Consider the following 24,168-nt stretch of genomic DNA (forward strand, 5'->3'; position numbering starts at 1 on the left):
AGCAGCTGTGGAGATCGCGGAGGCATTAGCAATGATCTTTCAAAATTCAATAGATTCTGGCATTGTTCCGGAGGAGTGGAAGATTGCAAATGCCACTCTGGTATTTAAGAAAGGAGCAAGGAAGCAAAAAGTGAATTATAGACCTTTTAGCTTGAGAAATGGTTGGGAAGTTTCTGGAGTCAATTGTCAAGGATGAGGTTACCGAGTACCTGGAGGCATATGACAAGATAGGCCAAACTCAGCATGGTTTCCTTAAAGGAAAATCCTGTCTGACAAACCCATTGAAATTTTTTGAGGAGATTAGAAGTAGGCTAGACAAGGGAGATGCAGTGGATGTTGTGTATTTGGATTTTCAGAAGGCCTGTGACAAGGTGCCTCACATGAGGCTGCTAAACAAGATAAGAGCCCATGGAATTACGGGAAAGTTACGTACGTCGATAGAGCGTTGGCTGATAGGCAGGAAACAGAGAGTGGGAATAAAGGGATCCCATTCTGGTTGTCTGTCAGTTACCAGTGGTGTTCCACAGGGGTCCGTGTTGGGGCCGCTTCTTTTTACGTTGTATATCAACGATTTGGATTATGGAATAGATGGCTTTGTGGCTAAGTTTGCTGATGATACAAAGATAGGTGGAGGGGATGGTAGTGCTGAGGAAACAGAGAGTCTGCAGAGAGACTTGGATAGATTGGGAGAATGGTCAAAGAAGTGGCAAATGAAATAAAATGTTGAAAAGTGTATGGTCATGCACGTTGTTAGAAGAAATAAATGGGCAGACTATTATTTAAATGGAGAGAGAATTCAAAGTTCTGAAATGCAACGGGACTTGGGAGTTCTCGTGCAGGATACCCTTAAGGTTAACCTCCAGGTTGAGTCGGTGGTGAAGAAGGCGAATGCAATGTTGGCATTCATTTCTAGAGGAATAGAGTTTAGGAGCAGGGATGTGATGTTGAGGCACTGGTAAGACCTCACTTGGAATACTGTGTACAGTTTTGGGCTCCTTATTTAAGAAAGGATGTTTTGACATTGGAGAGGGTTCAGAGAAGATTCACTAGAATGATTCCGGGAATGAGAGGGTTAACATGTGAGGAACATTTGACCGCTCTTGGACTGTACTCCTTGGTGTTTAGAAGAAGGAGGGGAAACCTCACAGAAACATGTCGAATGTTAAAAGGCATGGACAGAGTGGATGTAGCAAAGTTGTTTCCCATGGTGGGGGAGTCTAGTACAAGAGAGCATGACTTAAGCATTGAAGGGCGACCATTCAGAACGGAGATGTGAAGAAATTTTTTTAGCCAGAGGGTGGTGAATCTGTGAATTTCTTGCGGCAGTGGAGGCCAGGTCATTGGGTGTATTTAAGACAGAGATTGATCGGTATCTGAGTAGCCAGGGCATCAAAGGTCATGGTGAGACGGTGGGAGAGTGGCACAAAATGGGAGAATGGATCAGCTCATGATAAATTGGCGGAGCAGATTCGAAGGGCCGAATGGCCGGCTTCTGCTGCTTTGTCTTATTTGAATGCACCAGTATACGTAATAAGGATCTTGTAGCACAGGTAGAGTTTGGCAGGTACAAACTTAGGCAGGTACGATTTTGGTCGAAGGAATAAAGACATAGACAATTCTGTAAACAGGGCGAAATTCAAAAATCAGAGGTGCAAAGGGACATGGGTGTCCTTGTGCAGGATTCCCTGAAGGTTAACTTGCAGTTTGTGTCAGTGGTAAGATTGGCAAACTCAATGTTTGCTTTCATTTCGAGAGGATTAGAGTGCAAGAGCAAGGATGTAATGCTAAGGTTTTATAAGGCATTGATCAGACCACACTTGGAGTATTGTGAGCAGTTTTTGGTCCCTTCTATCGGAAAACAAGTACTGGCATTGGAGGGTGTCCGGAAGATTCACAAGAATGATTCCGGGAATGAAAGAGTTAACATATGAGGAGTGTTTGATGGTTCTGGGCCTGTACTCGTGGGAGTTTAGAAGAATGGCTGATTTATTATCCCTCTCAACCCTATTCTCTTGCCTCCTTCCCATAACTTTTGAGACTCTGACTAATTAAGAAGTTTACTTATTAACTTCTGCTTTAAAAATCAAACAGGAGAAAATCTGCAGATGCTGGTAATCCAAGCTACACAGGTCCTGATGAAGGGTCTCGCCAGATCTCTCTGACACCTGTCTGGAGAGAGTTGATGTTGGGAGGATGTGGGTGGGTCGAGAACAGTAAGCACAGTCTCCGACTACAGGCATGTCCATTTAGGACAGAGTAGAGGAGGAATTCCTTTATCCACAGGATAGTGATTCAGCCACAGGCAACTGTGGAGGCCAAATAATTGAGTATATTTAAAGCAGAGTAACACACACAAATTGTTGGGGGAACAACAGGCCGAGAAGTTTCTATGGAAAAGAGTAAACAGTCCATGGTTCAGACTGAAAGACTTCATCAAGACCTGTGTTGCTTAAGGGTTCCTGCAAATTCATCCCCTGTCCTAATGAGGGGCTGCGGGGGATGGGGTTGTGGGAAAGGGGACAAAGTCATCCTCATCTGCCATCTTTGCCCCTTCTATCTTCTCATTACGTCTACACACACAGTTCACCCACAGGCTTTCCACCCCTCCCCCTCCTGGTTCAATCTGCCATTCATCTCTCCCCTACTGGTTCCCATTATCACCTCCTTTACTGTCTCAAAGCATCACACTGCCCCACTTCACACTGAAAAATGAATGTGAACATTGAATGAAGGGCCTGTTCCTGTGCTGTACTGCTCTATGTTCTCTGTTCCCTGTTTCGAAGAATGAGAGGAGATCTCAAGGAAACACAAAATTCTTTCAGGGGTCAACAGGCAGGAGTGAGGGAGGATGTTTCCCCTGTCTGAGGAGTCAAGGGTCAGGGGTCTCACTGCTCTCCATCCAGCGGAAAATCCCTGGGGAGACATTAGTTGTCCACCCGCTTTTGTCGAGTCAAAGGTTAAAGTCTCCCCCCCCCCCCGATCCCCGGGGCCGCGCTGCCCGAGTCTCCCCCCCACCCCCCACCGATCCCCGGGGCCGCGCAGCCCGAGTCTCTCCCCGATCCCCGGGGCCGCGCTGCCCGAGTCTCCCCCCGATCCCCGGGACCGCGCTGCCCGAGTCTCCCCCCCCCCCCCCCCGATCCCCAGGGGCCGCGCTGTCCGAGTCTCCCCCCCCATCCACGGGTCCCCGCTGCCCGAGTCTCCCCCCGATCCCTGGGGCCGCGCTGCCCGAGTCTCCCCCCCGATCCCCGGAACCGCGCTGCCCGAGTCTCCCCCCGATCCCCGGGGCCGCGCTGCCCGAGTCTCCCCTCCGATCCCCGGGGCCCCGCTGTCCGAGTCTCCCCCCGATCCCCGGGGCCGCGCTGTCCGAGTCTCCCCCCCGATCCCCGGGGCCGCGCTGCCCGAGTCTCCCCCCCCCCCACCGATCCCCGGGGCCGCGCAGCCCGAGTCTACCCCCCGATCCCCGGGGCCGCGCTGCCCGAGTCTCCCCCCCCCCACCGATCCCCGGGGCCGCGCAGCCCGAGTCTCCCCCCGATCCCCGGGGCCGCGCTGCCCGAGTCTCCCCCCCCCACCGATCCCCGGGGCCGCGCAGCCCGAGTCTCCCCCCCCCCCACCGATCCCCGGGGCCGCGCAGCCCGAGTCTCACCCCCGATCCCCGGGGCCGCGCTGCCCGAGTCTCCCCCCCCACCGATCCCCGGGGCCGCGCAGCCCGAGTCTCTCCCCGATCCCCGGGGCCGCGCTGCCCGAGTCTCCCCCCGATCCCCGGGGCCTCGCTGCCCGAGTCTCCCCCCGATCCCCGGGGCCGCGCTGCCCGAGTCTCCCCCAGATCCCCGGGGACGCGCTGCCCGAGTCTCCCCCCACCCCGATCCCCGGGGACGCGCTGCCCGAGTCTCCCCCCGATCCCCGGGGCCGCGCTGCCCGAGTCTCCCCCAGATACCCGGGTCCCCGCTGCCCGAGTCTCCCCCCGATCCCCGGGGCCGCGCTGCCGGAGTCTCCCCCCCGATCCCCGGGGCCGCGCTGCCCGAGTCTCCCCCCCGATCCCCGGGGCCGCGCTGCCCGAGTCTCCCCCTGATCTCCGGGGCCGCGCTGTCCGAGTCTCCCCCCGATCCCCGGGGCCGCGCTGTCCGAGTCTCCCCCCGATCCCCGGGGCCGCGCTGTCCGAGTCTCCCCCCGATCCCCGGGGCCGCGCTGTCCGAGTCTCCCCCCGATCCCCGGGGCCGCGCTGCCCGAGTCTCCCCCCCCCACCGATCCCCGGGGCCGCGCAGCCCGAGTCTCCCCCCCCATCCCCGGGACCGCGCTGTCCGAGTCTCCCCCCGATCTCCGCTGCCCGAGTCTCCCCCCGATCCCCGGGGCCGCGCTGCCCGAGTCTCCCCCCCCCCCACCGATCCCCGGGGCCGCGCAGCCCGAGTCTACCCCCCGATCCCCGGGACCGCGCTGCCCGAGTCTCCCCCCCCACCGATCCCCGGGGCCGCGCAGCCCGAGTCTCCCACCCGATCCCCGGGGCCGCGCAGCCCGAGTCTCCCCCCCCACCGATCCCCGGGGCCGCGCTGCCCGAGTCTCCCCCCCCCCACCGATCCCCGGGGCCGCGCAGCCCGAGTCTCCCCCCCCGATCCCCGGGGCCGCGCTGCCCGAGTCTCCCCCCCCCACCGATCCCCGGGGCCGCGCAGCCCGAGTCTCCCCCCCCGATCCCCGGGGCCGCGCTGCCCGAGTCTCCCCCCCCACCGATCCCCGGGGCCGCGCAGCCCGAGTCTCCCCCCCATCCCCGGGACCGCGCTGTCCGAGTCTCCCCCCGATCTCCGCTGCCCGAGTCTCCCCCCGATCCCCGGGGCCGCGCTGTCCGAGTCTCCCCCCGATCCCCGGGGCCGCGCAGCCCGAGTCTCCCCCCCCGATCCCCGGGGCCGCGCTGCCCGAGTCTCCCCCCCGATCCCCGGGGCCGCGCTGCCCGAGTCTCCCCCCCCCCACCGATCCCCGGGGCCGCGCAGCCCGAGTCTCCCCCCGATCCCAGGGGCCGCGCTGCCCGAGTCTCCCCTCCGATCCCCGGGGCCGCGCTGCCCGAGTCTCCCCCCCGATCCCCGGAACCGCGCTTCCCGAGTCTCCCCCCGATCCCCGGGGCCGCGCTGCCCGAGTCTCCCCCCGATCCCCGGGGCCGCGCTGCCCGAGTCTCCCCCCGATCCCCGGGGCCGCGCTGCCCGAGTCTCCCCCCCGATCCCCGGGGCCGCGCTGTCCGAGTCTCCCCCAGATCACCGGGGCCGCGCTGTCCGAGTCTCCCCCCGATCCCCGGGGCCTCGCTGCCCGAGTCTCCCCCCGATCCCCGGGTCCGCGCTGCCCGAGTCTCCCCCCGATCCCCGGGGCCGCGCTGTCCGAGTCTCCCCCCGATCCCCGGGTCCGCGCTGCCCGAGTCTCCCCCCGATCCCCGGGTCCGCGCTGCCCGAGTCTCCCCCAGATCACCGGGGCCGCGCTGTCCGAGTCTCCCCCCGATCCCCGGGTCCGCGCTGCCCGAGTCTCCCCCCGATCCCCGGGGCCGCGCTGTCCGAGTCTCCCCCAGATCACCGGGGCCGCGCTGTCCGAGTCTTCCTCCGATCCCCGGGGCCTCGCTGCCCGAGTCTCCCCCCGATCCCCGGGTTCGCGCTGCCCGAGTCTCCCCCCGATCCCCGGGGCCTCGCTGCCCGAGTCTCCCCCCGATCCCCGGGGCCGCGCTGCCCGAGTCTCCCCCAGATCCCCGGGGACGCGCTGCCCGAGTCTCCCCCGATCCCTGGGGCCGCGCTGTCCGAGTCTCCCCCCACCCCGATCCCCGGGGACGCGCTGCCCGAGTCTCCCCCCGATCCCCGGGGCCGCGCTGCCCGAGTCTCCCCCAGATACCCGGGTCCCCGCTGCCCGAGTCTCCCCCCGATCCCCGGGGCCGCGCTGCCGGAGTCTTCCCCCTGATCTCCGGGGCCGCGCTGTCCGAGTCTCCCCCCGATCCCCGGGGCCGCGCTATCCGAGTCTCCCCCCGATCCCCGGGGCCGCGCTGCCCGAGTCTCCCCCCGATCCCCGGGGACGCGCTGCCCGAGTCTCCCCCCGATCTCCGGGGACTCTCTAATTCTCTGCTTCTCCCCCCAGTCTCTGTCACCCTGGATGTGGAAACGGCGAGTCCGTATCTCGAGGTGTCTGAGGATCGGGAGAGTGTGAGATTGACCCGGACCCCGGAGGAATCTCCCTGACACCGGGAAGAGATTCACAAACTGGGAATGTGTGCTGGGATCGGAGGGATTCACATCGGGGAGACATTACTGGGAGGTGGAGGTGACGGGGATTAGGGACTGGTGTCTGGGAGTCGCCGCCGAGTCTGTGGAGAGGAAGGGAGGGGTCAGACTGAGACCGGAGACCGGATTCTGGGTCATCGGGCGGGTTGATGACGTGTTACATCGGGATTGTAACGTGTCCCGTCTCCCCTCCCCCGGGGCCCGTCTCCCTGCCGGTCCCATCCCCGGGAGGGTGGGAGTTTATCTCAGTTACGAGTCCGGGACAGTTTCATTTTACAACGCGGAGACCAAGTCCCGTCTCCACTCCTTCACTGGGAATAAATTCACGGGGAAACTTTATCCTTTCTTCGCGACCTGGGGTGTAAACCAGTGGCTGAGAATCTGCTCCGGTTCCGCTCCGGGTCTGTAAACGGGTCGGGTCCCGAGACCGCCGTCAGGAGTAAAGTCCCTGTAAATATAAATGTGCGGAGAGTGCAGCTAAATACGTGGCTAAGGAGATGGTGCAGGAGGGAGGGCTTCATGTTTCTGGACAATTGGGCTTTGTTCCCGGGAAGGTGGGGCCTATTCCGACGGGACGGTTTGCCCCTGAACTGGACGGGGACTAACATCTTTGCGGGTAGATTTGCCAGTGCTGCTCCGGGGGATTCAATCTAGATTTGCAGAGGGAGTGGAACCAGAGTGTTAGAGCAGATAGTGAGGTGGAGGAGGATAAAGGTCATACGAGGACTGCATGTATAGACAGAAATCAAAGGTTTGCACATTAGGTTGTAAATTAATTTTCAGAGCTTTAGAAATTGTAGAAAATAAAGATTTCCAAAAAGATTTTGATGAAGAACATGACCAGAACATATGTGAAAAAGTGGCTACTTCAGTTTTATACCTATCGCAATAATTGTCTATGTTATGAAATATTTTAGATAGTCTCTCCTTTGTGAAATAGTAACAGTGAACAATTTTAAATTGAATTAAACACTGATTGGCACATATTAAAGAAGAATTGACCATCTTCATTAACAAAGGTCATATAAAGTTCTCTCTCCCAAACTTGTTTAATCTTTAGTGATTAAGGGGATCTGTTTTTTTTTGCAGATTTATTTATCTTTATTATCATTTATTTTGTGATGGTCGATTGATGACTTTTGAAGAGTTAATTAGCAAATATTCTCTCTCATACACACTTACTGCAATATCATCAGGTTAGACATTTTTTACAAAAGTAATTATCTCAGTTTCCATATATGCAAGAATCTGATTTGTTGGATACTATTTTGAATATGAATCCTTCAGTAAGAGAATTTGTAATTCTCATTGGTAGAATTTATAATTTATTTTTAATACATTATTACAAAAAGATAACCTCCCACCTAAGGTTTATACATGAAACATCACGTTGTTTCAGACGTGATAGAGGGGGAGGGATGAAAGGGGGAGGAGTGGCATTACTAGTCAGGGAAAATATCACAGCTGTGCGTAGACAGGACAGCCCGGAGGGCTTGTCTACAGAGGTCATATGGGTGGAGCTGAGGAACGGGAAAGGTGTGACCATACTAATAGGGGTGTATTATAGACCGCCCAATAGTCAGTGAGAATTGGAGGAGCAAATCTGTATAAAGATAGTAGACCTACTTTCATACCCTTCCTCTTAACTAAGGTTTTTTTTTCGGTCCCTTGCTATCAGCTCTTTTTTTTTGGTAGTAGGCATTATTATTTTCTGTTTTTAAGTGTATTTACAGTTTTGGGGGTTTGAATGTCCTGATTTATGGACTGGAGTTGTGGTTGGACTGCAGTTTTTTTTGTTACGGGGCTTGGGGAGGAAGTAATTTTACATGTCTTCAATTTGGGTGCTTTCTCAATTATCTTTTTTGTATTATATTATTATTGTATGTTTATTTTTGCACTGTATTTATTTTCTTCATTTTGATTTGGGTTTTTTTTTTCTATCTGTAGCGATGTAGAAAATCCATAAAAAACTAATTTAAAAAAAGTAGTAGACCGATGTAAGAAACAGGAAGTTGTAATAGTAGGGGATTTTAACTTTCCACATATTGACTGGGACTCCAAAAAACTGTAATAGGGCTCGATGGCTTGGAGTTTGTGAAATGTTTTCAGGAAAGTTTTCTAAATCAATATATAGAGGTACCTACGAGAGAGGATGCAATACTTGATCTCCTATTAGGAAACCAGACAGGTCAGGTGACAGAAGTATGTGTAGGCGAACATTTTGGGTCCAGTGACCACAATGTCATTAGTTTCAAGTTAATTACGGATAAGGATGGGTCTGGTCCTCGAGTTGAGGTTCCAAATAGCAGAAGAGCTAATTGTGTGGAAATGAAAAAAGACCTCGGAAGAGTGGATTGGGATAAGTTTTTTTTTCCTGACAAGGATGTGTTCAGGAAGTGGAATGCCTCCAAATGTGAAATTTTGAGGGTGCAGAGTTTGCATTTTCCTGCCAGGATTAAAGACAAAGTTAGCAGGCATAAGGAACCTTGGTTTTCAAGGGATATTGGCGATCTGGTTAAGAAAAAGAGAGAAGTGTATAGCAGGTAGAGGCAACAAAGAGCAAATGAGTTACTTAAAGAGTATAGAAAACATAAGAAAATACTAAAGAAGGAAATCAGGAAGGGAAAAAGAAGACATGAGGTGGCTTTGGCAGATAATGTGAAGGAAAACCTGAAGGGTTTCTACAAGTATATTAAGAGTAAAAGGATAGTAAGGGACAAAATTGGTCCCCGAGAAGATCAGAGTGGTCGTCCATGTGTGGAGCCTCACGAGATGGGGGAGATCTTAAACAGTTTTTTTGCATCAGTATTTACTCAGGAAACTGGCATAGTGTATATGGAAGGAAGGGAAACAAGCAGTAGTGTCATGGAACATTTGTAGATTAAAGAGGAGGAGGTGCTTGCTGCCTTACAGCGCATAAAGGTAGATAAATCCCTCGGGCCTGACTTGATAATTTCTCGCACACTGAGAGAGACTAGAGTAGAAATTGCAGGGGCCCTGACAGAAATATTTAAAATGTCTTCAGCCACGGGTGCAGTGCCAGAGGATTGGAGGGTAGCTCATGTTATTCCGTTGTTTAAAAAAGGCTCCAATAGTAAACCAGGTAACTACAGGCCAGTGAGCCTGACATCAGTAGTAGGTAAGTTATTGGAGGATGTTCTGAGAGATCGGATTTACAAGTATTTGGACAGCCAAGGGCTGATTAAGGATAGTCAGTACGGCTTTGTGCATGGTAGATCGTGTTTAATGAATCTCGAAGAGTTTCTCGAGGTGGTTACCAACTAAGTAGGTGAAGGAAAGGCTGTGGATGTTGTCCACATGAACTTTAGTAAGGCCTTTGACAAGGTCCCACATGGGAGGTTAGTTCAGAAAGTTCAGACATGAGGTATCCATGGAGAGGTTGGAGAGATTGAAAGAGTGCAGAGATTTACTAGGATGTTGCCAGGTCTTCAGGAGTTGATGTACAGGGAAAGATTGAACAGGTTAGGACTTTATTCCTTGAAGCGTAGAAGAATGAGGGGAGATTTGATAGAGGTTTACAAAATTATGTGGGGTATAGATAGTAAATAGGAGTAAGTTCTTTCCATTTAGATTAGGAAAGATAAATATGAGAGGACATGGTTTTAGGGTGAAAGGGGAAAGGTTTAGGGGGAACATTAGGAGGATCTTCACTCAGAGAGTGGTGGGAGTGTGGAACGAGCTGCCATCTGACGTGGTAAATGCAGGCTCACTCTTAAGTTTTAAGAATAAATTGGATAGATACCTGGATGGGAGAGGACTGGAGGGTTACGGACTGGGTGCAGGTCAATGGGACGAGCGGAATAAAGTTTCCGCACAGACTAGAAGCACCAAATGGCCTGTTTTCTGTGCTGTAGTGTTCTATGGTTCTATGGAGTGAAATAAACACGACATAAGAATTGTCGATTGATTAATTTTAACTCGTTCACCGCATCCGTCAACCGAACAGAAACACCGGGGATTCAGCAGCAGTTGCGGGCGGCGGGTCCTGAGCTCCCCTGGGTCCTAAAGTCCACCCGTAATGAGACAGGTTAAATGGGACAAGTGGGGGCGGTGCTGACCGGAAAAGACAGTGAAGATTGTTCATTAAGTTCATCTGCCATTTCTTTGTCCCCCATTACTACTTCACCAGCATCATTTTCCAGTGGTCCAGTATCAACTCTCATCTCCCTTTCACTCTTCATGTAACTGAAAACTAAACTTTTAGTATCCTGATACTGGCCAGTTTGCTCTCATATTTCGTCTTGACCATTCTTATGGCTTTTTTCATTGCCTTTTGTTGGATTTTAAGAGCATCCCAATAATCCAACATCCCACTCACCTTTGCTACCCTATATGTCATTTCCTTAGGTTTAACACAATTATTACATGCCTTTTCCAGCTCAAACTATGAATTGATTTAAAGTCAGTCCCATTATTTAATAGTTTTTATTTGAAAACTATCTACCCTCGCAAAGATTGTACTGAAGACTGCATTTGATTTTTCTTCAGCCTTATACGCTTCACATTGAAATAGTATGTGTTTCGACAGTTTCATAATGACAAACTGTAGACGACACAGAATGAAGTTTTCCAATTAGTTACAAGGCATAATTAAGCATAGTGTGGACATTTCTATGTCATGTCAATATCATTCCTTCCCTTGTTTTAAGCCCTTCTTCTATAAACCCAACAGGTTTATGTATTCTGTAAAGGTGTCTGTCCTTATGTCCATTATCCTACGTCTTGCTATAAGCCCCCAATTCTTAACACTACCAACCCTTTAGCTTCTAATTTGCTAAGTGGAAGGTCTATATCCACAGCTTAACATTTAATAGCTTTTGGTGCTAAACAGTCAACATCATAATTTCCCTCAACAGTGTGATGCTCAGGGCTCATAATGTGCAGACATATAAATCAAACTTTATCTATGAAATACCGTTTGACATGTTTCCAACAGTCAATCTGACCTACTGCCAGAATGACCTGTTTAAGACTTATCAAAACTGAAATGTATTCTGAGCAAATTATAAGGACCAATTTCCTCCACCCACTGTAAGCCTAAACTGTTGGCAAATAATTCTGCTTCCTATGCTGATAAATGGCTATAAGTCATTTCTTTATCATTACCTGCAATTCAGGCACACAAAAGCAGCCACACCAACATCCCCAGTTAACTTATCTTTGGATTTATCTGTAAAAATGGTTACTGTATGATAATAACTTTCATTAATATACCGATGAACCAACAGACTCTCAGGCAGAACCGAATCCGATCGTGTAACATAAAATCAACTGAAGTCATTGGAAAAAACAAGGTGGGGTTACAGAGAAAGCTACAGTGGGACATATTGTATCATCAAATACACCCGTATTCCCAGCGTCATAAGAACCCAGCCACTCAGAACAAAAAACACTCTTCTTGTGATGTCCCCAACCGTCCTCCAGCACACCTTTAACAGGATGATCATTTCCTTGCACCGCAAATTAATCCAGTATGTTGACATCAACTTGAACCTCTGTTACTTCGAGGGCAATTGTCCCATTGCAATCAGTAAAGCCAAAACAGGAGGCAACATTACTGCACTAGAACACAATCTTAAAGTCTGTAATTGTATCACATACAAACATTTTTAATTTGAAGATGAAGGTGATCCATAAGCCACACAGACATAATCAAGAACAGATCAAATTAAACAAATATAATTGGTCAACAAAGATTTTCATGTTGCACCCAAGAATACCCACATAGATGTCTGAGGAGATTTAAAGCTCCTTTACATTTATCAATTATTTTACTGATAGGTGCTTCCATGTCAGCTTATTATCCATCCACATACTGAGAAATCTTACCACTGACACTTCCACAAGATATTAATGACATAATTTAAAATCAAGTGCAAGTCTATTAATGCTGTCTGTAAACCACATAATGTGTTTTAACGACTAAAAGCTTAAAATCCTCATCAATCTGCCCACTGTTTGACCTATTAATTGTAAATTGCAATTAATACCTCTAATCCATAAAGCGACGTCATCTGTATATTGTGATTTACCCAGGGTATCCCATTTTCCCATCTCAGAGAAAATATCATTAATCATAATATTAAATAATGAAGGGCTACAAATACTGCCTTATGGGATCCCATTCTCTATCTCATAGAAACACCAACATAACATGCCGACCGGTACATGCACAGTCTGTCCAAATATAAAACTCAGAAAAATTATACAATGTCCCCCTCACTCCTAATTTAATCAAAAGTCCTTTCTTCCATATCATTTCCCTTTTCAGTATCAAGAAATACTGATATTACAACATCTTTATTTAATTGTGTTTTCCGAATATCATCTTCCAAACCTAAAACTGAATCTAATGTCATTTCACCCTTCCAAAATCCACTCTAATAAAACACTTTATCACCAGTCTTTCCTAAATATAACTCAAGCGCTTGATTACCATACATTCCATAAGTTTACATACATGAGACATTCACGATATAGGCCCTTAACTAGAAGGATCAGATGGGGATCTGCCAGGTTTTAGAATTGGCACTACTATTTCCATTTTCCATGAGGAAAGTAGATGCACAATTCAAACATTTAATATTTTCACAAAAGCGAATTAGAAACAATTACAATTTCAAATATCACTCTTTCCTGGGAGCACCTGACCTGCATTATTAATAGACGTCTTAAATTCATACAAAGAAATCTCTCCATCAGTGATACTATCATTACTACAGCTGACTTCCGGCACATCAGGGTATTCACTGAAAAACATATCCCTACATTGTTTAACTTCTTCACTTAAATTATCCTGATTATGAATCTCAACAAATGACCCAGCCAGTAACAAAACCTTCCCTGTTACAGTAACAATCATTTTGCCCTCATTAATCAACACTGGAATATTATGATACCCACAAATCCCCCCATTTTCTAAATCATATCCCAAACAATTCCAAGTTTGATATCCCTTCCTATATTATCTCCATATAACCTCCAGTAAATCACCTCCTTCCTCACCACGGCCTTTGCCCTTTTATTGTTAATAATGTAACTCAGAGACTGATGTACCATCACATAAAAACTCACATTTCTCCCAATTTGCTTCCTGTCCCGTTATAAATCCAAATCCAAACTCATAAAGACAGGAAGGCTGACTGACGTTCACATAAACTAATCACCCTCCGAGTTCCCATTTGAGCGACAGTCTCTACAGCCAATGACAGCAGGGATCAGTGTTACGTCTGAGCTTCGATAGGCTGGAGGAAATCGGCCCATGCTCAGCCCCTCCTCTTCCGCTCCATCGCCATGGCGGAGTTCAGCGAATAGCTTCTGTCGGTGTCGCCGGCCTCGGCGCCCACAAGGACGGGTGTGATTCCCCTTCGCGCCTCGGTGTGTCTGTTTTGGTGACGTCTGTGGTGGCTGACGAAACATGCTTTGACAGGGAGCGAGCGAGGAAAATGACTACAACTCCCAGAAGGCCCCACTGATGACGTTGTGGTGGTGTTGACGGGTAAGGTATCAAAGCAAAATGGAGGAAAATGTAATGCATTACGTTTTCTGTACTGTGTCGTGCCTTCAATAAAAAAATTAAATTAAAAGAGAGATTCCAGCTAGAAATAGATAGAACATAGAGCAATACAGCACAGTACAGGCCCTTCGGCCCACAATGTTGTGCCGATCCTTAAACTCTGCCTCCCTTAGCTTAAGTTTCTCCATATACCTGTCTAGTAGACTCTTAAACTTCACTAGTGTATCTGCCTCCACCACTGACTCGGGCAGTGCATTCCAGGCACCAACCACTCTCTGAGTAGAAAATCTTCCTCTAATATCCCCCTTGAACTTCCCTCCCCTTACCTTAAAGCCATGTCCTCTTGTATTGAGCAGTGGTGCCCTGGGGAAGAGGCGCTGGCTATTTATCTATTCCCCTTAATATCAACTATATCTCTATCATTTCTCCTCTCATCCTCCTCTCCAGAGAGTAAAGCCCTAGCTCCCATAATCTCTGATCATAATCCATGCTCTCTCAATCAGGCAGCATTCTGGTAAATCTCCTCTGTACCCTTTCCAATGCTTCCACATCCTTCTTATGGTGAGGTGACCAGAACTGGACAGAGTACTCCTTGTGTGGCCCAACCAGAGTTTTAGAGAGCTGCATCATTACATCGCGAATCTTAAACTCCATCCCTCGACTTTTGAAAGCTAACACCCCATAAGCTTTCTTAAATAATCTGTCTACCTGAGAGGCAAATTTCAGGGATCTGTGGTCATGTAGCCCCAGATCCCTCTGCTCCTCCACACTTCCAAGTATCCTGCCATTTACTTTGTACTCTGCCTTGGAGTTTGTCCTTCCAAAGTGTACCACCTCACACTTCTCCAGGTTGAACTCTATCTGCCACTTCTCAGCCCACTCCTGCATCCAATCAATGTCTCTCTGCAATCTTTGAAAATCCTCTGCACTATCCACAACACCACCAACCTTTGTGCCTTCTGCAAACTTGCCAACCCATCCTTCTACCCCCACATCCAGGTCGTTAATAAAAATCTCGAAAAGTAGGGGTCCCAGAACTGATCCTTGTGGGACACCACTAGTCACAACCCTCCAATCCAAATGTACTCCCTCCACCACAACTCTCTGCTTTCAGCAGGCAAGCCAATTCTGAATCCACCTGGTCAAACATCCCTGGATCCCATGCCTTCTGACTTTCTGATTAAGCCTACCGTGTGGAACCTTATCAAATGCATTACTAAAATCCATGTAGATTACATCCACTGCACTACCCTTATCTATATACCTGGTCACCTCCTAAAAGAACTCCATCAGGCTTGTTAGACACAATCTGCCCTTCAGAAAGCCACGCTGACTATCACTGATCAGACCATGATTCGCTAAATGCCAATAAATCCTATCTTTGTGAATCTTTTCCAACAGCTTTCCCACCGCAGATGTAAGGCTCAATGGTCTATAATTATCCAGACTATCCCTGCTACCCTTTTGGAACAAGGGGACAACATTCGCCTCCCTCCAATCCTCCGGTACCATTCCCATGGACAGTGAGGACATAAAGATCCTAGCCAGAGGCTCAGCAATCTATTTCCTCACCTCGGATGCAGAACTGGGAAGTGGCAGATGGAGTTCAACACAGATGAAGAGGTTCATTTCTGCAGGTCAAATTTAAACGCAGAATATAATATTAATGGTAAGACTCTTGGCAGTGTGGAGGGTCAGAGAGATCTTGGGGTCCATGTCCATACGATACTCAAAGCTGCTGTGGAAGTTGTCAGTGTTGTTAGGAAAATGTCTGGTGTGATGGCCTTCATCAACCGTGGGATTGAGTTCAAGAGCTGTGAGGTGATGTTGAAGCTATATTTCTCCTAACCTGTACATAAGTAATTGTAATAAGATGATGAGAGGCTTTGACCATGTGGATAGCCAGAGGCATTTTCCCAGGCTTGAAGTGACTTACACGAGGGGACGTAGTTTTAAGCTGCTTGGAAGTCGGTACTGAGGGAATGTCAGGGGTAAGTTTCTTACACAGAGAGTGGTGGGGGCATGGAATGCACTGCCTGCAGCGATGGTGGAGGTGGATACAATAGGATATTTTAAGAGACTCTTAGATAGGTTCATGGAGCTTAGAAACATAGAGGGATATACGATCAGGAAATCCTAGGCAGTCTCTAGAGTAGGTTACATGGACGGAACAACATTGTGGGCTGAAGAGCCTGTAATGTGCTGTAGATTTCTGTGTTCTGTGTCAAAGACAGGCAGAGGAATTAGTTTAAATGGACAGGAGGACAGCATGGAAAGTTTGGGCCAAAGGGCCTGTGTTAGTGCCGTAAGGGAGCGGTTCTGTCCCAAACATCGACTCTATTCCCCTCAACAGATGCTGCCTGACTTGACAACGTTCTTGAAAAGTTGCATTCTGTTCCGCTTAGCATTCTGTACAAAGGATGTTTTGTGCTGGAAGAGTGCAGAGGAGATTCATCATGATTGAGGGGGCTTGTGTTCATAAGTCCATAAGGCATAGGAACAGAATTAAGCCATTCAGCCCATTGAGTCAGCCACCTTTCCATCATGGCTGATCCCAGATCGCACTCAATTCCAGATATCTGTCCTCCCGCCATATCCTTTGATACCCTGACCGATCAGGAAACGATCAACTTCCGCCTTGAATATACCCACACACTCGGCCTCCACCGCAGTCTGTGGCAGAGCATTCCACAGATCCAATACACCTTGGCTAATAAAAAAAATAACCTGCTTACCTCTGTTTGAAAAGGTGACCCCTCAACTTTGTGGCTGTGCCCCACCACAGGAAATACCTTCTCCACATCCAGCTCATCCAGTCCTTTCAACATTCGGTAGGTTTCAATGAGATGCCCCGCATTTTTCTGAGTTCCAGTGAGCACAGGGTCAAAGCTGCCAAGTGCTCCTCATGTCTTAACCCCTTCATTCCTGAAATCATCCTTCTGAACCTCCTCTGGACTCTCTCCAATGACAACACATCCTGTCTGAGATGTGGGGCCCAACACTGCTGACAATACTCCAAGTGTGGCCTGACTCGTGTCTTATCAAGCCTCAGCCTTATCTCTTTGCTGTTGTATTCATGGGGTGAGATTGGACTGTGTTAATCAACGGGGCCCCGGGGATCGGGGGGAGACTCGGGCGGCGGGGCACCGGGGATCGGAGGGAGACTCGGGCGGCGGGCCCCCGGGGATCGGGGGTGGGAGACTCGGGCAGCGGGGCCCCGGGGATCGGGGGTGGGAGACTCAGGCAGCGGGGCCCCGGGGATCGGGGGTGGGAGACTCGAGCAGCGCTGGGGATCGGGGGGAGACTCGGGCAGCGGGGACCCGGGGATGGGGGGGAGACTCACGCAGCGCGGCCCCAGGGATCGGGGAAAGGCCGCTGGGCCTCAGGCGCGGTCGGGTGGCCGACACGAACCTTTCCCGTGGTTTGACTCGACGAAAGTGGATGGACATCTAATGTCTCCCCAAGGGTTTTACGCTGGACCGAGAGCAGAGAGACCCCTGGCCCTTGACTCCTCAGACAGGGGCTCTCATGGCCCGCCTCAAAGGGCCTAACTGGGTGGACAAGCTTCCCTGGGTCCTGCTTGGAATCCGCACGGCGCCCAGAGAAGATCTGCACACCTCGTCGGCTGAGTTGGTGTACGGCGCGCCCCTGGTCGTCCCCGGGGAGTTCATACCAGCCCCAAGGGGGCAAGAGGAAGAACCCGCAGCAGTCCTGAGCAGACTACGCGAGAGGCTCGGCAACCTGGCCCCAATACCCACTTCGCAGCATGGGCAGAACCCGACCTGCGTACCCAAAGACCTGCAGAACTGTAAGTTTGTTTTTGTACGACAGGGTGGACATCGGGCACCGCTACTGCGGCCCTACGAGGGGCCGTTTAAGGTGATCAGGAACAACGGGTCCACGTTCGTGCTGGACATTGGGGGGAGAGAGGTTTTCTCGGTGGACCGACTTAAACCGGCCCATGTGGACGTGGCGCAGCCGGTCGAGATTCCGGCATCGCGGCGCAGAGGCAGACCTCCCAAACAGAGTCCGGCCCAGACTGTGGACATTGGGGGGTGTATCGCCGGTTCTGGGGGGTGGGGTATGTGGCGACCCACTTCCCAGCGCACTCTAACCGGCTCACAAAGTGGTGCATTGAGGCCGGTCCCAAAAAGGGCGCCAAGCCTGCTGGGGAAAAGCCCACGCGTGGGACGGGACTGTGAATACGCGCCCCCTACAGCATCCGCGCGTGGGACGGGACTGTGAATACGCGCCCCCTACAGCATCCGCGCGTGGGAAGGGACTGTGAATACGTGCCCCCTACAGCATTCCCGCGTGGGACGGGACTGTGAATACGCGCCCCCTACAGCATCCGCGCGTGGGACGGGACTGTGAATACGCGCCCCCTACAGCATTCCCGCGCGGGACGGGACTGTGAATACGCGCCCCCTACAGCATCCGCGCGTGGGACGGGACTGTGAATACGCGCCCCCTACAGCATTCCCGCGCGGGACGGGACTGTGAATACGCGCCCCCTACAGCATCCGCGCGTGGGACGGGACGGTGAATACGCGCCCCCTACAGCATTCCCGCGTGGGACGGGACTGTGAATACGCGCCCCCTACAGCATCCGCGCGCGGGACGGGACTGTGAATACGCGCCCCCTACAGCATCCGCGCGTGGGACGGGACTGTGAATACGCGCCCCCTACAGCATCCGCGCGTGGGACGGGACTGTGAATACGCGCCCCCTACAGCATTCCCGCGTGGGACGGGACTGTGAATACGCGCCCCCTACAGCATCCGCGCGTGGGACGGGACTGTGAATACGCGCCCCCTACAGCATTCCCGCGCGGGACGGGACTGTGAATACGCGCCCCCTACAGCATCCGCGCGTGGGACGGGACGGTGAATACGCGCCCCCTACAGCATCCGCGCGTGGGACGGGACTGTGAATACGCGCCCCCTACAGCATTCCCGCGCGGGACGGGACTGTGAATACGCGCCCCCTACAGCATCCGCGCGTGGGACGGGACGGTGAATACGCGCCCCCTACAGCATTCCCGCGTGGGACGGGACTGTGAATACGCGCCCCCTACAGCATCCGCGCGCGGGAAGGGACTGTGAATACGCGCCCCCTACAGCATCCGCGCGTGGGACGGGACTGTGAATACGCGCCCCCTACAGCATCCGCGCGTGGGACGGGACTGTGAATACGCGCCCCCTACAGCATTCCCGCGTGGGACGGGACTGTGAATACGCGCCCCCTACAGCATCCGCGCGTGGGATGGGACTGGGAATACGTGCCCCCTACAGCATCCGCGCGCGCGAAGGGACTGTGAATACGCGCCCCCTACAGCATCCGCGCGCGGGACGGGACTGTGAATACGCGCCCCCTACAGCATCCGCGCGTGGGACGTGACTGTGAATACGCGCCCCCTACAGCATTCCCGCGTGGGACGGGACTGTGAATACGCGCCCCCTACAGCATCCGCGCGTGGGACGGGACTGTGAATACGCGCCCCCTACAGCATCCGCGCGTGGGAAGGGACTGTGAATACACGCCCCCTACAGCATTCCCGCGTGGGACGGGACTGTGAATACGCGCCCCCTACAGCATTCCCGCGCGGGACGGGACTGTGAATACGCGCCCCCTACAGCATTCCCGCGCGGGACGGGACTGTGAATACGCGCCCCCTACAGCATCCGCGCGTGGGACGGGACTGTGAATACGCGCCCCCTACAGCATCCGCGCGTGGGACGGGACTGTGAATACACGCCCCCTACAGCATCCGCGCGCGGGATGGGACTGTGAATACGCGTCCCCTACTGCATCCGCGCGTGGGATGGGACTGGGAATATGTGCCCCCTACAGCATTCCCTCCCGGGCAGGGCGTGATCAGGAAGGCTTTAAAGCGAGGCCGCGGTTTGAATAAACCTCTTTTGCAACTGCAGCTTATCGACTCCGTGTCGTTTATTGCAGCGCTGCGTGTAGCCACACCGCTACAGTCTCTCCTTTGTTAAATAGTAACAGTGAACAATCTTAAATTGAATTAAACACTCATTGGCACATATCAAAGCAGAATTGACCATCTTCATTAACAAAGGCCAATGCCATTAGGCTTTACAATTCAACCGCCAGGACTTAAGAACTTTTTAAAAGCTATTATTAATGCTTTTTGAGATAGTGATTTAGATGCATATAATATTTTTTACGGAATTAAGTATTGTATGTAATTAGTTTTGCTACAACAAGTGTACGGGAGATTGGAAAAAAGTTGAATTTCCCCATGGGGATGAATAATGTATCTATCTATCTATCTCTCTCCCAATGTTGTTTAATTTTTAGTGATTAAGGGGATCTGTTTTTTGCATTTATTTATTTTTATTTTCCTTTATTTTGTGATGGTCGATTGATGACATGAAGAGTTAATTAGCAAATATTCTCTCTCTCATACACACTTACTGCAATATCTTCATGTTAGACATTTTTTACAAAAATAATTATCTAAGTTTCCATATATGCAAGAATCTGATTTGTTGGATACTGTTTTGAATATGAATCCTTTAGTAAGAGGTTCCATTGGTAGAATTTATAATTTATTTTTAATACATTAATACAAAAAGATAACCTCCCACCTAAGGTTTATACATGATAGAAATATTTGTTGTTTCAGACGTGATAGAGGGGGAGGGATGAAAGGGGGAGGAGTGGCATTACTAGTCAGGGAAAATATCACAGCTGTGCGTAGACAGGACAGCCCGGAGGGCTTGTCTACAGAGGTCATATGGGTGGAGCTGAGGAACGGGAAAGGTGTGACCACACTAACAGGGGTGTATTATAGACCGCCCAATAGTCAGAGGGAATTGGAGGAGCAAATCTGTATAAAGATAGTAGACCGATGTAAGAAACAGGAAGTTGTAATAGTAGGGGATTTTACCTTTCCTCATATTGACTGGGACTCCCAAACTGTAAAAAGGCTAGATGGCTTGGAGTTTGTGAAATGTTTTCAGGAAAGTTTTCTAAATCAATATATAGAGGTACCTACTAGAGAGGATGCAGTACTTGATCTCCTATTAGGAAACCAGACAGTCAGGTGACAGAAGTATGTGTAGGCGGACATTTTGGGTCCAGTGACCATAATGTCATTAGTTTCAAGTTAATTATGGATCAGGATAGGTCTGGTCCTCAAGTTGAGGTTCTAAATTGGAGAAGGGCCAATTTTGTGGAAATGAAAAAGGATCTAGGAAGAGTGGATTGGGATAAGTTTTTTTCTGGCGAGGATGTGTTCAGTAAGTGCAAGGCCTTCAAAGGCGAAAGTTTGAGAGTGCAGAGTTTGCATGTTCCTGCCAGGATTAAAGGCAAAGTTAACAGGCATAGGGAACCTTGGTTTTCAAGGGATATTGGTGATCTGGTTAAGAAAAGTAGATAGGTGTATAGCAGGTATAGGCAACAAAGAACAAAAGAGTTACTTGAAGAGTATAGAAAATGTAAGAAAATACTAAAGAAGGAAATCAGGAAGGAAAAAAGACATGAGGTGGCTTTGGCAGATAATGTGAAGGTAAACCCGAAGGGTTTCTACAAGTATATTAAGCGTAAAAGGATAGTAAGGGACAAAATTGGTCCCCTAGAAGATCACAGTGGTCATCTATATGTGGAGCCTCACGAGATGGCGGAGATCTTAAACAGTTTTTTTGCATCAGTATTTACTCAGGAAACTGGCATAGTGTATATGGAAGGAAGGGAAACAAGCAGTAGTCTCATGGAACAATTAGAGATTAAAGAGGAGGAGGTGCTTGCTGCCTTACAGCGAATAAAGGTAGATAAATCCCCCGGGCCTGACTTGATATTTCCTCGGACCTTGAGAGAGACTAGTGTAGAATTTGCAGGGGACCTGACAGAAATATTTACAATGTCTTCAGCCACAGGTGCAGTGCCTGAGGATTGGAGGGTAGCTCATGTTATTCCATTGTTTAAAAAAGGCTCCAATAGTAAACCAGGTAACTACAGGCCAGTGAGCCTGACATCAGTAGTAGGTCAGTTATTGGAAGGTGTTCTGAGAGATCGGCTATACAAGTATTTGGACAGCCAAGGGCTGATTAAGGATAGTCAGTATGGCTTTGTGTGTGGTAGATCGTGTTTAACAAATCTTGTAGAATTTTTCGAAGAGGTTACCAAGAAAGTAGATGATGGAAAGGCTGTGGATGTTGTCTGCATGAACTTTAGTAAGGTCTTTGACAAGGTCCCACATGGGAGGTCAGTTCAGAAGGTTCAGACATGAGGTATCCATGGAGAGGTTGGAGAGATTGAAAGAGTGCAGAGAAGATTTACTAGGATGTTGCCAGGTCTTCAGGAGTTGAGTTGCAGGGAAAGATTGAACAGGTTAGGACTTTATTCCTTGAAGCGTAGAAGAATGATGGGGGATTTGATAAAGGTTTACAAAATTATGGGGGATATAGACAGTAGATGCGAGTAGGTTCTTTCCATTTAGATGAGCAGAAAATAGTTGATGAATATCAAGAAACATTAAATATTCTCAGTTATCCCTGTGAGTATTCTGGGGTGTTACATGAAAATCTTTGTTAACCAATTTCATTGTTCTTGATTATGGTTGTGGTTTATAGATCAGCTTCATCCTCAACTTTATTATGTTTGGGTGTGATACAAGCACAGGCTTTGAGATTGTGTTGTGGTGCAGTCAGGTCGTCCCCTGTTTCGGCTTTACTGGTTGAAATTGTGGAGTTTCAATTTAATGTTAACATACTGGTTTAATATAAGGGGAAAGAAATGATTAATCTGTTCAAGGTGTGTTGGAGGACTGTTGGGAACTTCACAAGAAGAGTGTTTTTAGTTTTGGGTGCCTGGGTTTTTATCACACTGGGAATATGGGTTGGTTCGCTATATATTAAGGAAGTTATTGACCTAGCTTAACCATTTTTACAGATGTTACGAAAACCCCGTAACCAGGTAACTTACCAGCAAAGATAGATGGATCAGCTGAGTCGGATGCTACTATTTTCAACCGTTTTATTCAACAAGGGCACAAACGTATGGTTAATACAAAACATTCAGATCATCAAAACTCAATCTAAAACACCGGTGTAATAATAATCATTCAAAACACAAGCTCGATCGTCGTCTAGGGGTAATGTAGATTTTATATCGTTCACTGGATATCTAAAAGTCTTTTAGATCACGGCAGTTTCACTTAGTTGCCGGCGGAAGTGTCGCGTTGGTGCACTTTTAGTTAGAAAGACAGAGAACATGAAGCATTTACCCGACAGGTTTTCCAACCTGTAGGAGGTAGTCGGAAGTCTCGTTGGGGGAATGGACTCTCATCTGTGGCTTCCCCTGTAGCTAGGCCGTCTTCCGTGGTGAAGTCGCCAATCCCAGGCAAGGGAAGGACGCACACGAACCCCACCACCGGCTGTAGCTATTAAAACGCTGTCGCAGGATTTCTAGCGTTTCTCCTTCGTGTGTTTCCTTGGTGCATCTGAGGGTCCTCCCCTCAGACCCGCCTTTATACTTCTTCACGGGATCGCAGGTGTCAATCAAGTTGCAGGTAATGCGATCTCTCTCTCAACCAGTCCACTTTGCCCGAGGGCTTTTCAGGTGGTCTCCATGAGACAATAGTCAAAGTCACTTTTATTCTGCTTCTTGGGAGAACGTGGTCTTTCGCACGTCTCTCTCTCTTGGGTCAGTTGACCCCCCTTAACTAGAGTTCTTGCGATTTTCACAAAGGAGGGGGCCAACGGCATAACACCTCCCCCCATAATGGGTTTTTAACCAGCGGTTAAAAACAGGTTGACACAGGAATTTATTATTATTTTTTTTTGAAACTACATACTACACAAGCTTTTCTCTTCACAGAGTACTACTGTTATACATTCAAGTCAGTATCTAAACAGGTAACAAGTACAGTGCCCCTTTTCTTTAATACCTTAACCTCATGTGCCCTACTAACGCCTGGTAGCATCAAACTTCAGCTCAATAACCACCTTATTTATTTGCTTTCTTCAGCAACATAACTAAGGAGGTGTGATCTTAGCTTACATACATCTACAAAGGTTCATGCAAAAGACAAATTTTTATGCTACTTTCAAACTTAACAGTCAAGCTTCCATGGGTGTTGTCTTTATTATTCACATACTTTGTCAAAATCCCTAAAAACCGGCTTCTGCTATTTTAAAAATCGCGTCCCCATTAACCCTCGCCTTTTTTCCGGTTAATTCCCTCGTGGCGATCTTGGGCACCCTGGCGAAATAGGCTTTCGCCCGCTCCTTTCATAGGAGTTATTTTATCAGCGTGTTCCAAACTTAGACTACCCAATTCCTTAATTTTAGGCAATTTGTCGTTTTTCTCTTCAGGACCCGTCATGCTATTAGTTTCCAATTTAAGATCCGCAAGCGATCT

At 49.9% G+C, this 24,168-nt stretch overlaps 1 protein-coding gene and 1 long non-coding RNA gene across 3 annotated transcripts in view; one reads left to right on the forward strand and one right to left on the reverse strand.

Moving 5' to 3' along the window:
• LOC140720173 (uncharacterized) overlaps positions 1–24,168 on the reverse strand; it is a 914,213-nt gene that overhangs the window by 411,720 nt on the left and 478,325 nt on the right. The gene's annotated exons all lie outside the window — the stretch shown is intronic.
• LOC140720177 (uncharacterized) overlaps positions 1–24,168 on the forward strand; it is a 230,299-nt gene that overhangs the window by 183,046 nt on the left and 23,085 nt on the right. The gene's annotated exons all lie outside the window — the stretch shown is intronic.

Source organism: Hemitrygon akajei, unplaced genomic scaffold, assembly GCF_048418815.1.
Source record: "Hemitrygon akajei unplaced genomic scaffold, sHemAka1.3 Scf000037, whole genome shotgun sequence".
NCBI lineage: Eukaryota > Metazoa > Chordata > Chondrichthyes > Myliobatiformes > Dasyatidae > Hemitrygon > Hemitrygon akajei.